Source organism: Mirounga angustirostris, unplaced genomic scaffold (genome assembly GCF_029215605.1).
Source record: "Mirounga angustirostris isolate CCGP_5_RB_7025 unplaced genomic scaffold, mMirAng1.0.hap1 SCAF_1, whole genome shotgun sequence".
NCBI lineage: Eukaryota > Metazoa > Chordata > Mammalia > Carnivora > Phocidae > Mirounga > Mirounga angustirostris.
In genome coordinates this window covers 1,125,377-1,138,323 of record NW_026991709.1, presented here as the reverse complement: position 1 = coordinate 1,138,323, position 12,947 = coordinate 1,125,377, and the positions used below count along the sequence as shown (strand labels likewise).

General features: G+C 42.2%; 1 protein-coding gene across 3 annotated transcripts in view; it reads left to right on the top strand.

Annotated features, from left to right (window-relative positions):
• The first annotated feature begins 276 nt into the window (after positions 1-276).
• PCBP3 (poly(rC) binding protein 3) overlaps positions 277-12,947 on the top strand; it is a 267,570-nt gene continuing 254,899 nt past the window's right edge. For all 3 annotated transcript variants that reach the window (XM_064577786.1, XM_054504057.2, XM_064577794.1), the window contains exon 1: positions 277-443. The gene's annotated coding sequence lies outside the window, so the exon portion shown is untranslated. The remainder of the gene's footprint in view (positions 444-12,947) is intronic.

Below are 12,947 nucleotides of genomic sequence, written 5' to 3'. Positions count from 1 at the left end.
ACGCCCAAGACCCCGCCCTAATTTCCGCCACGCCCCCATCACCCTTGGTCTTGCTTCACCACCTCCCTCCCACCCCCCGCGACGCGAATTGGTTTCTTTCCGTAGCGCTTCCCGGGTTCCGATTGGCCTCATCCGTCGCTGTCCCTCCGTTCGATTGGCCCGCTGCGCCCGCTTTCGCGAGGCCCGTGCTCGGGCGGGGGCGGGGCCAGCAGCGGCGGGCGGCGCGGGACTGGTCGGCCGCGCAGAGGGGGCGGGCCCGCGCCGCGCGCAGCGCCTCGGCCGGAGCGCGAGGAGCAGCCACCGCCGCCTCAGTCGCCTGGCGCTCGGTCGCCTTGGGCTCCGTCGCCGCGTCGAACGCCCCGTCGTCGGCCGCTCCCCCCGTCCCGGCCCCGCCCCGGGCTCCGGCCCGGCCAGCCGGCGCGCACGCCCTCCTCCGCGGACGGGTGAGTGGTCGCGGGCGGGGGCGGGGGCGGGGGCGGGGGTCCTGGCCCGGGTCCGGGGGTCGAGCCGGGGTCGGCGCAGGGACTGGGGCCGGGGAGCCCCGCTAACTTCGCCCGCGGGGCTCCCGGGGCCGGGGGCGCGCGTCTGGCGCCGGCCGAGCGGGAGGGCCCGCGGGGCCCCCAAGTTGGCGGGCGCCCCGGCCGCGTCCGCCCGCCCGCGCCCCGGTCCCGAAGTTAGGGGCAGGAACGGTGCCCCGGGAGCGGCGTTCAGGCCGGCGAACGCCTGCCGCCGCGCTGCTCCGGGCTTCGGGGCGCGTCTTCGGTGTGGCGGCTGGGGGTCGCGGGCAGGCTGGTCGCGGGGCGCGGGGCGCGGGGCGCGGGGCGGCGGCCCCGGCCCTCCGTCGGCGTGTGCGCCGCTGGCCGCGGGCGGGGCCGAGCGCGCGCGCCCGCTCTGCCCCGCGCCCCGCGAGTGTCCCGCTCTGCGAGTGCCGTCGGGGTCTCCTTCGCGCTGCTGCTCCTGTTCTGGCCTCGAGTCCTTGCTACCAAATTCGAGGGTCGGCGGAAAGCGCGGTCTTCAGGCGGCTCGGGTGGGGCCCCCTTCTCGTTCTTCAAGGCAGCACGGACTTCGGAGCCGCCTTGGTTCCGACGGGAGCCTGCAGCTCTCTGCCGGCGGCGCGGGTTCCCGGCGCGCGACCCGCCAGGAGGATAGCAGGGCCGCGGGCCGCGACCGGAGGCCCCTGGAGCCTGGACGGGAGGCGCACAGGCGCGTGGCAGGCCGATCCTCCCGGAGTTCAGCTTGCGTCCAGGGTGGAGCGTTGCCCGTGTCCGTGCTTTGGATTTGGCTTCTGTGTGGGATCAAGGAGGGTTGCAAGCGTGCGTCCCCGCTGACGGGAACTGAGTGCCAAGAGCGACGCATCCTCTTCCGCTGTCTCGAGACACCCGTTCTGGTCCAGGGAGGCTGCGTGCAAAGCAGCGGCGCCCTGGAGGGGTGGCGGACGAGAACTAAAAGGACCTCACTGACCCTCCCATCAGAGGACTGGACAGGCCGTGGGCGGTGTTTTCGGACTCGGAGACCCGCCACAAGTCAAGGGGTCTTCGGAGGCAAGTGCGCCCACCGGCCCCCTGGTGTCTTGCAGCGCTGCCCTTGGGAGCACCGTTTTTCTTCACTTGATGGAGATGCTGTTGTCTGTACAGTGCAAGTTCATTGCAAGTGTTTCAGAACTTACATCACTTCATTATATCCTTAGTTAGCTGATAACTCAGTATTTTAAGGTTCTGAAACAGCTTTGATGGTAAAGGAGGAAAGTTGTCCTTACAACTGAAAAGATTGGGCATCCTGTGTAGAATTCAGGGCTGTGTGACTGGGGTTGCTATAGGTGGTGCTGATGAGTGGTGATGTTGGACCTCAGAATATCACTTTTCCAGACAGCTTTATTAATGCTCAGCGTTGGAGAAAATGTACAACTTTGTGATTATACTTTTAAGGTAATTATGTGAAAACTTCAACACACGGGTTCATCTTGCCAGATGTTTAAAAGCAAGTTATCTTTTTTCCTGTTGTTGGAGGGAGGCTGAGAGCATGCTGTGTTGCGAGGTCCTTGAAACAATTTAGCCATTCAAGGCTGGATGTTGTGTTTCACTTTGAACAGTTTCATTTCGGGAGGTGTAGCCAGTTCCTGGACTGGTTGCCATGTGTCAGTGGCAAAGTCATTCCTATTTTCACAGAAACCTCAGGGCTTTACTGTAAAAGAGATCACTGAAGCAGATCTTGGTAGATGGGAATTGTACATCCCTTTGGTGGAGGTTGGTCCTTTTTGGCCAGAACAAAGAAAAATACCCGCTAAAGTATTCGAATCAGTCCCAACTTAAACATTACAATGAATACTGTAGATTTGGGGGCAGCCCGGGTATCTCTGAGCTCTCAGCCCTGGTAGCTGGGACCCACTGTCCATGGTGCTGAACACATGTCCTCCATTTCAGTTTCTTTGTCTTAAATTTCCTTTCCAGTGTGAGAGGGTTTCTTGGAGTCTGTTCACGTGAGGTGATGAGCCCTGGGTGTTATACGCAACTTATGAATTGTTGAACACTCTATCTGAAACTAATGATGTACTCTGTGTTGACTAATTGCATTCAAATTAAAAAAATAAAATCATTTTCAAAATTTGCACATTTAAAGAAAAGTTGAACAGTTGACCAGGGAAGTTCTATTGAGTCTGAATGGAAGCATTTCTTTTAAAAACTCAAGCCATGTTGTTGTATCTTTTTTTCAAGTGGATAATTGTGTCGACTCGACATTTCCTTTCCCTCACTTAGTCTTCTCAGCATGTGGGAATTTTCTTGCTGGAGTATGGACATCAAGTAACAAATCATTGAAATTAAATGGGATCCTGTTCCCTTAAACAACCACCCTCTTAAAAATATACTCTTTATTTTAATATATACATATATTTGTACATAGAGGCAATTTGTTTTTCCCTAAACAAGGTCAGTTGTAGCACCCCTCACACTCATGTGGTGCTTTCCAGCCTTCCCAGAGAGGGACTGGAACCCTCTGTGTAGGGCTGTTGGGCAGTTGTCAGTTGCCAGGCATTTCTGCTATGTTGGAGCAACATCTACTCTCTTTTCTATAATTTTGAGGAAATCTTCGTAAATCATTTTAGATAAATTCTTTATTCTCTTGAGGTTAATTTTGTCAGTTCCTTTAGAATTGCCCCACAGGTTAGCAGTAAGAAATAATGGGTACAGAGATTCTTCCACATGATTGTAAATTGTGCATCAAACTGTGCAGTGAATTGTTAAGGTGTTTTTGATATGAGCATCTGAACTAGTTCTTTGGCCCCATCAGCTGTGCACTTAACTCACATTACTCTGTGAAAGAGTAACCTGTTTTGTTGAGGGAAACCCAGGGCAGCTTCTTTCTCCCTCCTCTAAACTTCAGAAATACTCTCTGAGTGCCCACTCTTTGCCTGGCCCTCTGCTGTGATTTGAAAACCCACAGGGGAAGGAGACATAGTATTTATCATGGAAGGACTCTACTTTGGACCGACAAAAGGACATGTAAATTGATGGTTACAGGGGGCCACACTGAGTGCTGCAATTCGGATACACAGAAAATTGGGTTAGTGTGTTGAAGTGGGGTAATTCATTTATGCTGGGAATCAGGGAGGGTTTCAGAAAGGAGGTGGCCTTGGGCTGAGACCTGAAGGGCGAATTGTAATTGGGCATGGATGGGTCTAAAATTGATTACAAAAAGACCAGAAGGTTGATGTAACTGGAGAACAGAGTGTGTGGTGGTGAAGGTGTGGATGGCATTATGAAAGTGTTGGAACTCAGAGGTGTGGGGGAGAGTTGACTGGAGGTGGTGTGGCAGGCAGAATAATAGTCTTCCAAAGCTCTCCACATTCTAATCCCCAGAACCTATGACTATGTTATGTTACATGGCAAGGAGAATTTGAGGTAATAGATGAAATGAAAGTTGCTACTCAGCTGATTTTAAAACAAGGAGATTATTCTGGATTTCCCTGGGTGGGCCCAAACTAATCACAAGGGTCCTTAAATATGGAAGAGGGAGGCAGAAGAGCTAGTGTCAGAGTGATGTGAAATGAGGAAGAGTACCCGTCATTGCTGGCTTAGAAGGTGGAAGGGGTTACAAGACAAGGAATGTGGGCAAGCTCTAGAAGCAGGAAAACGTGGGAAAATGGATACTCACCCAGAGCCTCTTGAAGGGAACACAGCCCTGCCTATACCTTGATTCTAGCCCAGTAAGACCTTGTGTCCGACTTCTGACCTCCAGAACTGAAAGATAATTAATTTCTGTTATGTTAAGCCACGACATTTGTAGACGTTTGTTAGAGCAGCTATAGGAACCTGATACAAGTTGGAACTGTTCTAGAAAGTTTTAGCTGGCGAAGTTTAAAAAGGAAATTACATGATCAGATAGGCAGTAGAACACAAAATGATTTAGATGCTGTTGGGAGGAAGTTGCCCCAGGTAAACATGGTTCTGATGCTTACTTTCATCTCCTGGCCAGACTGGCATTTAATACTCTTTCCTGGCCTAACTCCCATCTGAAGTCTTTCTTCTAGCAGTCTGTTTAGTCTCTACCCTTGCTTACTGCCACTTCCTGCTGGCCCACCTTTCCTCTGTGCTGGGCACTCAGGTCTACACGTACAGGTGGGATTGTAGGGGCCATAGGATGGGCCAATTCCAGTCTCAGAGCTGTTGTCAAAGTATTTTCCAAAGGTTTATTTCTTCACAGCCTCTCTAATCCCTTGTATCTTCAGATGTTTTAATTGTTGTTAGTCAACTTAGGTATGAAATATCTCACTGTTTAATTTGCATTTTCTTGATTACTAGTAAGTGTGAGGATTTTTTATCCATTTAGTGGCCACTTAGGTTTCCTCTTCTATAAATTGTATTTGTGTATTGTTTGGCTATTTGTTACCTGGGTTGTCCTTTTTATTGCTGTTTAGAAGTCCTTTATATATTCTGGATTCTATTTATGCTTTTTTTTTTTATCCTTTTAAAAATGCTGTTTTGATGAACAGATGTTTAAATTTAATGCAGTCAAATTTATTAATCTTTTCCTTATGGTTTGTGGTTATTGAGTCTTACTTAAGAAATTCTTTGTTACCCCAAGGTCATAGGATATTCTCATCTTTATAAAAAATTGAATATTTCCTTTTTATATTCTACTTGGAACTTACTTTTGTGTGAGGTATGAGGTAGAGATATAATTTTAGAACTTTTCCAAATGCATAACCAATTGTATCCGTACTTTTTATTGAATAGCACCCTTTCCCCAGTGATCTGCAGCGCTTCCTTCGAAACATACAAAATTTACAAACATGTGGATCTGTTTCTGATTTCTCCATGTAAATAATGATAATTTCATTTCTTCCTTCCTAGGCTTTAAGTCTTTTATTTATTTCTTGTCTTATTTCCATTGTTTGGACACTAGACAAAGTTGCATAGAATGATAAGGCTATGCTAATACTGTTTTACACTTTAAAGGCAATACTTTTAGAGCCTTAATTATGAAGTTTGCTCTTGTTTTTTGGTAGATTCCTTTTATTAGGTTAAGGATGGTCTCCTCTGCTAATAGTTTGATAAAAGATTTTAAAAACACCATTAATAGATTTTGAGTGTTAACAAATGATTTTCTTTACCTACTTAGATGATTTTATGTTTTTTCTTTTTTAAATTGTGACTGATGGGGCATCTGGGTGGCTCAGTCAGTTAAACGTCTGCCTTTGGCTTAGGTCATGATCCCGGGGTCCTGGGATTGCCCCGCATGGGGCTCCCTACTCAGCGGGAGAGCCTGCTTCTCCCTCTCCCTCTGCCTGCTGCTCCCCCTGCTGGTGCTCTCTCTCTCTCTGTCAAATAAATAAATAAAATCTTTATAAAATAAAAGAAAAAGAAAAAAAAAAGTGACTGAGATGAAGTATTTTAATCTTTTAATTTTAAGCCATCATTGATTTCTTGGGATAAACGTTACTTTGTCATGACAGACTATTTTAAAAATTATTATTGGATCCAATATGGTAATATTTGATTTACAGTTTTGGCATATATTTTCGTGAGAAGTATTGGCCAATATTAATCTTTTCTTGTATTGCCCTTATTCAGATTTGGTATCATGGTGATGCTTCATCTTCCCTGTAATAGTTTCTGAAAGGGAAGGATTTTTGTTCCTTGGAAGTTTGGCAGAATTGATTCTTAAATATTCTGGATCTGGACCCTTTTAGAATATGGAGATTCTTACACCAGCAGTTACCACTTTAGAATGGTTGCAGTACCATTCTTCTCACATTTTGTTGGCCAGGAGGAGTCTTTCTGGCCATTAGTTTCCAGTGGAGCAGGGAGGTTGAGTCTTCCATGTCCCAGAAGCTCAGGACAAATATTAGTAACATTTACCAAACTATGGAGGTTAATTGATGTCAGTACTGCACAGTTAGCCAAAACTCAAACTGTGTTCCTCTCTAGGTCTTGTTTGAAGTTTTACAAGTGTGCAAGGTCTACAGGTAGGTTGGTCATCAGGGGACTGACTAGAATGTGAAACTACCAATATGTTGGTTTATATTTGTTGTGAACAAACCATCCTACTTACTCTCTTCAGAACCCACCTTGGGAATTCTGTCTCTCTAGCTCTCCGTATTCTAGCCTTCCTTTCTTATTCCTTTCCAGGGATCTAAGTCTTAACTATCCTTCAGGGCTGGCACAGTTCCCACCTCCCTGCTTAAATTCTCTATGTTAACTCTGACTCATGGTGAACTCTCCCTTCACTTCTTACAGCACCATTCTGCTCCAGCTGTGTAGAGAGAGCAGGGTTCAGTTTTGTTTATGGGTAGTCAGTTGATGAGAAGAGCCTTCAGATGCAAGCACATGTTTCCCTCCTTTGCCTGGGCTCTGCCCTGGGAGACTAGGTATAGTGGACAGACTGTATGACTGTATGACGATGGCCCCACCATGATCCCCATGATTCATGCCTTTGTATAATCTTTTCCTATTGAAGTAGGACTTGCTTCTAACCAATAGAATATGGAAAAGTAATGGAATGTCATTTCCTTGATTATGTTATGTTATATTAAATTCCATTTTGCTAGAAACTCATTTAGAGACTCTCTTTGGTGGCTTGAGTAAGCACCTATGTTGGGGAAGCCCACATGGCAAGAACTTCAGGTGACCTCTAGAAGCTGAGGGTGACCTTCAGGGATAGCCAGTAAGAAGCAGGGGCGCTCAGTCCTACAGCAAAGGAAACAACCTCTACCAATAACCCAAGTGAGCTTGGAAGGGAATTCTTCCCCCACTTAAGGCTTCTAATGAGAATATAGCCTGGTCAACGCCATGATGGCAGCCTTGTGAGACCCTGGGCGGGAAACCTAGGTAAGCCTGCTCAGACTCTTAACTCACAGAAACTGCGAGATAATAAATGTAAATTTTAAGTTGCTCAGTTTGTTATACAGCTGTAGAAAACTAATGTATCAGTTCTTTACTGACCTCCCCTTTATCCTTACTAGAAGTAGATTTGGATTGATAAAGGGTATTTGAATCTAGTTGAGATAAACAGTTTTTAAAAATTATTTTTTGAAACTTTTTTTTCTACTTTTAAAAGTGGTACGAATGTTTTGTGTAGAAAAATTGAAGCAAGCAGGAAGTATAAAGGACAAAACAAACATTCATTATCTTACTACACGACAATAGCCATTGTGTTTTTCTACCTTTATGTGTGGTATGATATGCATATCCTAAGTTGGGATTCATTCCATGGTATTTTATGAACAGCTTTCTTTCTTTGTACTACATAGTGAGAATTTCTTGTGTCATATTATAGTCTTTTAAAATACGATTTTGAATGGCTGCATACTATTCTAGTGGATGTCCCAATTGATTGAACATAGCTGGACATTTATGCTGCTTTAAAATATTTATCATCATAAATAATGCTTTGATCAATAATCAATAACCTATACCAAAATCATTGTTTGTATCACTGATAATTTATGAAGGATAAGTTTCTAAAGGCAGAATTATTAAGTCAGAGTATGTAGATGTTTTTAAACCTTTTGTTACTTAACTACCCAGCTTCCAATGTTTCTTTTTTTTTTTTTTTAAGATTTTATGTATTTACTCTATTTTAGAGAGAGTGCAAGCGGAGGGAGAGAAGAGGGAGAGGGAGAGAATCTCAAGCAGACTCACAGAGCCCAGTGCAGGACTGGGTCTCACAACCCTGAGATCTCGACCTGAGCCAAAACCAAGAGTCGGACATTTAACTGACTGAGCCACCCAGGCGCCCCCCAGCTTCCAGTGTTTCTAAAAAATGATATAAAGCTCAAACATCTGTTTGTGTAACTCACCAGGTTGGGATAGGACAGAACTATTGATTTTTGAGCATTTTAGGTTCCTGTTTTCTTAACCCTATTTGCAAAGTGCTTTTAAATTATTCATTAAAGTGCAGTATGGATTCTATTTATAGACACATTTGTGTATGAGATCGCTCCCTTAGTGCCTGGTCAAAAAGCCTGCGAATTGCTCTTATCACATCCCTATCTTTGTAAATCCATTTCTACTCCTATCCACTCTTTCTTTGTTCTCAACCAAATAGAGACACTGAGACACATTAGGTCTTGTAGCCTTGTGATTACTCAAATTAAATGGCTTTTCTGAGCTACCTCTTGCTCTTTTCTTCTTGCCATTTATGAACTAGTTGGCTTCATAAGTATGAGAGAGAGATCAGCAGAAAATTATTAATTTAAAAATATTTTAAAAAATATTTTTCCTGATTCATAAATGTTTATTTAGAAAATTTGCAAAATAAAGATTCATATCAAAAGCAAAATAAAAGTATTTCATTCTGTCACTCACAGATGACCACTGTATAAACATAACGTGTTCATATTAGCTTATTCTTAGAATATATTGATTAAATTTCAGTGACTAATGTTTTGCTTGGGATTTATGCATCCATGTCTCCGAGTGAAATTGGCCCATAATTTTCCTTTTCCGTAGCTGTTTTCTCTCCAATTTGAGATGACTACTTGGTTTATTAATTTGCAGCTTTTCCCCCCTACTAATATGTGTATTTAAGGTGATACATTTCCTTATAAAGTAATGCTTCAGTTGTATCATACAGAATTTGATTTGAGGTATTTTCCTTATTGTTTAGTATATACTATACACCAAATTGTGCCCCCCTCAAATTCATATGTTGAAGCCCTGGCCCCCAATATGATGGTATTGGAGATGGAGCTTTTGGGAGATAATTAGGTTTAGATGAGGTCATGAGCGTGATGGGATTAGTACCTTATTAGAAGAGACCAGAGAACTTGCTCTTGTTCTTTCTTGCCATGTGAGGATACAGCAGGAAGACAGCTATCCGCAAGCCAGGAAGAGGCCCCTGACCAGAACTCTCCCATGCTGGCATTCTGATCTCAGACTTCCCAGCCCCCAGAACTGTGAGAAATAAATGTCCATTGTTTAAGCCCCTCAGTCTATGGTGTTTTGGTACAGCAGCCCAAGGAGACTAAGGCAGTTATATTTTCTAATTTCCAGTATGATTTTTTAAATTTATAGGTCATTTAGAAGAATATTTAAAATTTTCCAAACATATGCATATTTTCTTATTCTTTTCCAGCACAATTGCATTGCCCCCAAATCTTGCTCTTTATGATTTTAATTCTTTGAAATTTGCTGATGTGCCTGATGGCCCAGAATATGGACTATAAGTTTTCTCACACGTTCCTGTGTGCTTGAAAAGAATTAGGTTCAATGTTCTATTCATAACATACTATTCACATCTTCTGTTTTCTTAGTATTTTTTTTTGTCTGGTGGTTATATCCATTACTAAGATAATTACCCAATTTCATTATGATTATGGATTTGTCTTATTTCTCTTTGAAGTTCTGTCAATTTTTATGTATATGCTTTGAGTCCCTGCTATTAGGGGCATGCAAATATAAAATTGTTATGTCTTCCTGAAGAACTGAGACTTTAATTATTAACAGTGGTTTTCTTTAACTCTAGTAATGACTCTTTGCCTATGGTATCATATGCCAATGCGAAAATAGCCATAACAGATTGCTTTAGGCTCATATTTGCATGATATCTTTGTTTTTTTATCATTTTACTTTCAAAACTGTTTTCTTAAACTTTAGGTATGTATCTTGCAAAATAATCAAACAATTAGATTGTTTTTCATCCAGTCTGATAATTTTTGTCTTTTAACTAGAACATTCAACTCATTTATGTTGAATATAATTAGTAATCTATTTGAGTTTAAGTCTATACTCTTATTATTTATTTCTCTTGTCCCACATGTTCTGTGTTTATTTTTCTTTCTTATTTTAAAACAGTATTATGATTTTTAATTTATTTTTTTTTATTCTTATGGTAATCCCCATACATTACATCATTAGTTTTAGATGAAGTGTTCCATGATTCATTGTTTGTGCATAACACCCACTGCTCCATGCAGAATATGCCCTCCTCAATACCCATCACCAGGCCAACCCATCCTCCCACCCCCCTCCCCTCTAGAACCCTCAGTTTGTTTTTCAGAGTCCATCGTCTCTCATGGTTCGTCTACCCCTCCAATTTCCCCCCTTCATTCTTCCCCTCCTGCTACCTTCTTCTTCTTCTTTTTTTTCTTAACATATATTGCATTATTTGTTTCAGAGGTACAGATCTGAGATTCAACAGTCTTGCACAATTCACAGCACTTACCAGAGCACATACCCTCCCCAGTGTCTATCACCCAGTCACCCCATCCCTCCCACCCCACCCCCCACTCCAGCAACCCTCAGTTTGTTTCCTGCAATTAAGAATTCCTCATATCAGTGAGATCATATGATACATGTCTTTCTCTAAAACAGTATTATGATTTTTAAAAATCATTTTACTTTTCTACTCTCTTCACTTTTTTGGAGGTTACATTTTATTTTTCTTTCTTTTCATGGTTACCATGTAAATTAAATAATGTGTTATTAACTTATCCAGATAATGCAGTTATACTGGAGGACTTGAACTCCATTCACCCTCTCCAGATTTATACGTGCTTATTATCGTGTGTCTTAATTCTGTAAGCTCTTTTTAAACTCTGTGAAATACTAATATTAACAGTGTTGTTCTTTAATGTACCATCAGTGTTCATTTACATTTATTCACAACTTTGTCCATTTTTTGCTTTTCATTGTTCTCTGACATTTCTGACCTTCATTCTGGGGTCGCTTCCCTTCTGCCTGAAGAGTGAGCCTTCTTTAGAAATTTATTTATTGCGGATCAGCTGGTAGTAGATGCTCCCTGTTTTTTTCCTTCTAAAACTATTTGGATTTCACTTTTATTTAAAAAAATTTTTTAATTTACTTATTTTTTTGTGGGGGGGATATAATTTGCATGCTATAAAATTCACCCTTTTTTAAAGTTTCTGATTCGGGTGCCTGGGTGGCTCAGTTGGTTAAACAACTGCCTTCGGCTTGGGTCATGATCCCGGGATCCTGGGATCAAGTCCCACATCTGGCTCCCCCTGCTCTGCGGGGATCCTGCTTCTCCCTCTCCCTCTGCTGCTCCTCCTGCTTGTGTGCTCTCACTCTCTCTCTCTGTCAAATAAATAAATAAAATCTTAAAAAAACATAAAGTTTCCGATTCATTGGATTTTGGTATATTTACAAGGTTGTGCAACCATGAGTGCTACATAATTCCAGAACATTTTCATTACCTTAAAAAGAAACCTCATACCTATTAACAGTAACTCCCCATTACTCCCTGTCCCTGTCCCTGGCAACCATTAATCTACTTTCTGTCTCTAAGGATTTGCTTATTAGGGACATTTCATATAAATGGAATCATAAATATGTGGCCTTTCATGTCTGGTTTCTTTTACTTAGTATACTATTTTCAAGGTTCATCCATGTTCTGTTGTGTGTCAGTACTTCATTTTTATGGCTAAATGGTATCACATTGTATGGATATATCACATTTTAGTTCTCCATTCATCAGTAGGTAGACATTTGGGTTGTTTCTACTTTTTTGGCTGTTAGGAATAATGTGCTATGAAAAGTCACGTGTAAGTTTTTGTATACATACATATTTTCAGTTCCTTTGTGTATATACTTAGGAGTGGAATTGCTGGGTCATATAGTAATTGTATGTTTAGCTTTTTGAGTAACTGCCAAGCTGTTTTCCAAAGATGTTGCACCTTTTTATATTCTCACCAGCAGTGTATGAGGGTCCCAATTTCTTCATACCTTCACCAACACTTGTCATTTTCCAGTTTTTTGATTATAGCCATCCTAGTGGGTGTAAAGTGGTATCTCATTGTGGTATTGATTAGAATTTCCTTAATAACTGATGCTGTTGGTAACCTTTTTGTGTGCTTACTGGCTGTTTGCATGTCTTCTTTGGAGAAGTGTCTATTCAAATCTTTTTGAATCCATTTTTTTATTGGATTGTTTGTCTTATTGTTGAATTGTAAGTTTTGAAATTGGGAAGTGTGAGTTCTCCAACTTTGTTCTTCTGTTTTAGCTATTCCTGGTTCCTTGCATTTCCATATGATTTTTAGGATTAGCTTGTCAATTTCTGCATGAAAGGCAGCTAGAATTTTTATAGGGATTGCACTGAATGTGTAGATCAATTTGAGAGTATTGCCATCTTAACAATATAAGTCATCCAGTCCATGAGTATGGAATTTATTAGCTATAATAGTTTTTTAGTGGATTCCTGAGGAGTTTATATATATGAGATTATATAATAATGCGTATATAGACAATTTTACTTCTTCCTTTCTAATCTGGATGCCTTTTATTTCTGTTTCCTTTATAATTGCCTTGGTTATAGTACAGTGTTGCATTGTTCTGGCAAGGGTGAACATCTTAATCTTGTTCCTGATCTTAGGGGGAGAGCTTTCAGTATTTCACCATTCAGTATGTTGTCAGCTGTGGGCTTTTGAGATGTCCTTTGTTAGTTTGGGAGGTTCCCTTCTGTTTTTATTCTGTTAAGTGTTTTTGTCATAA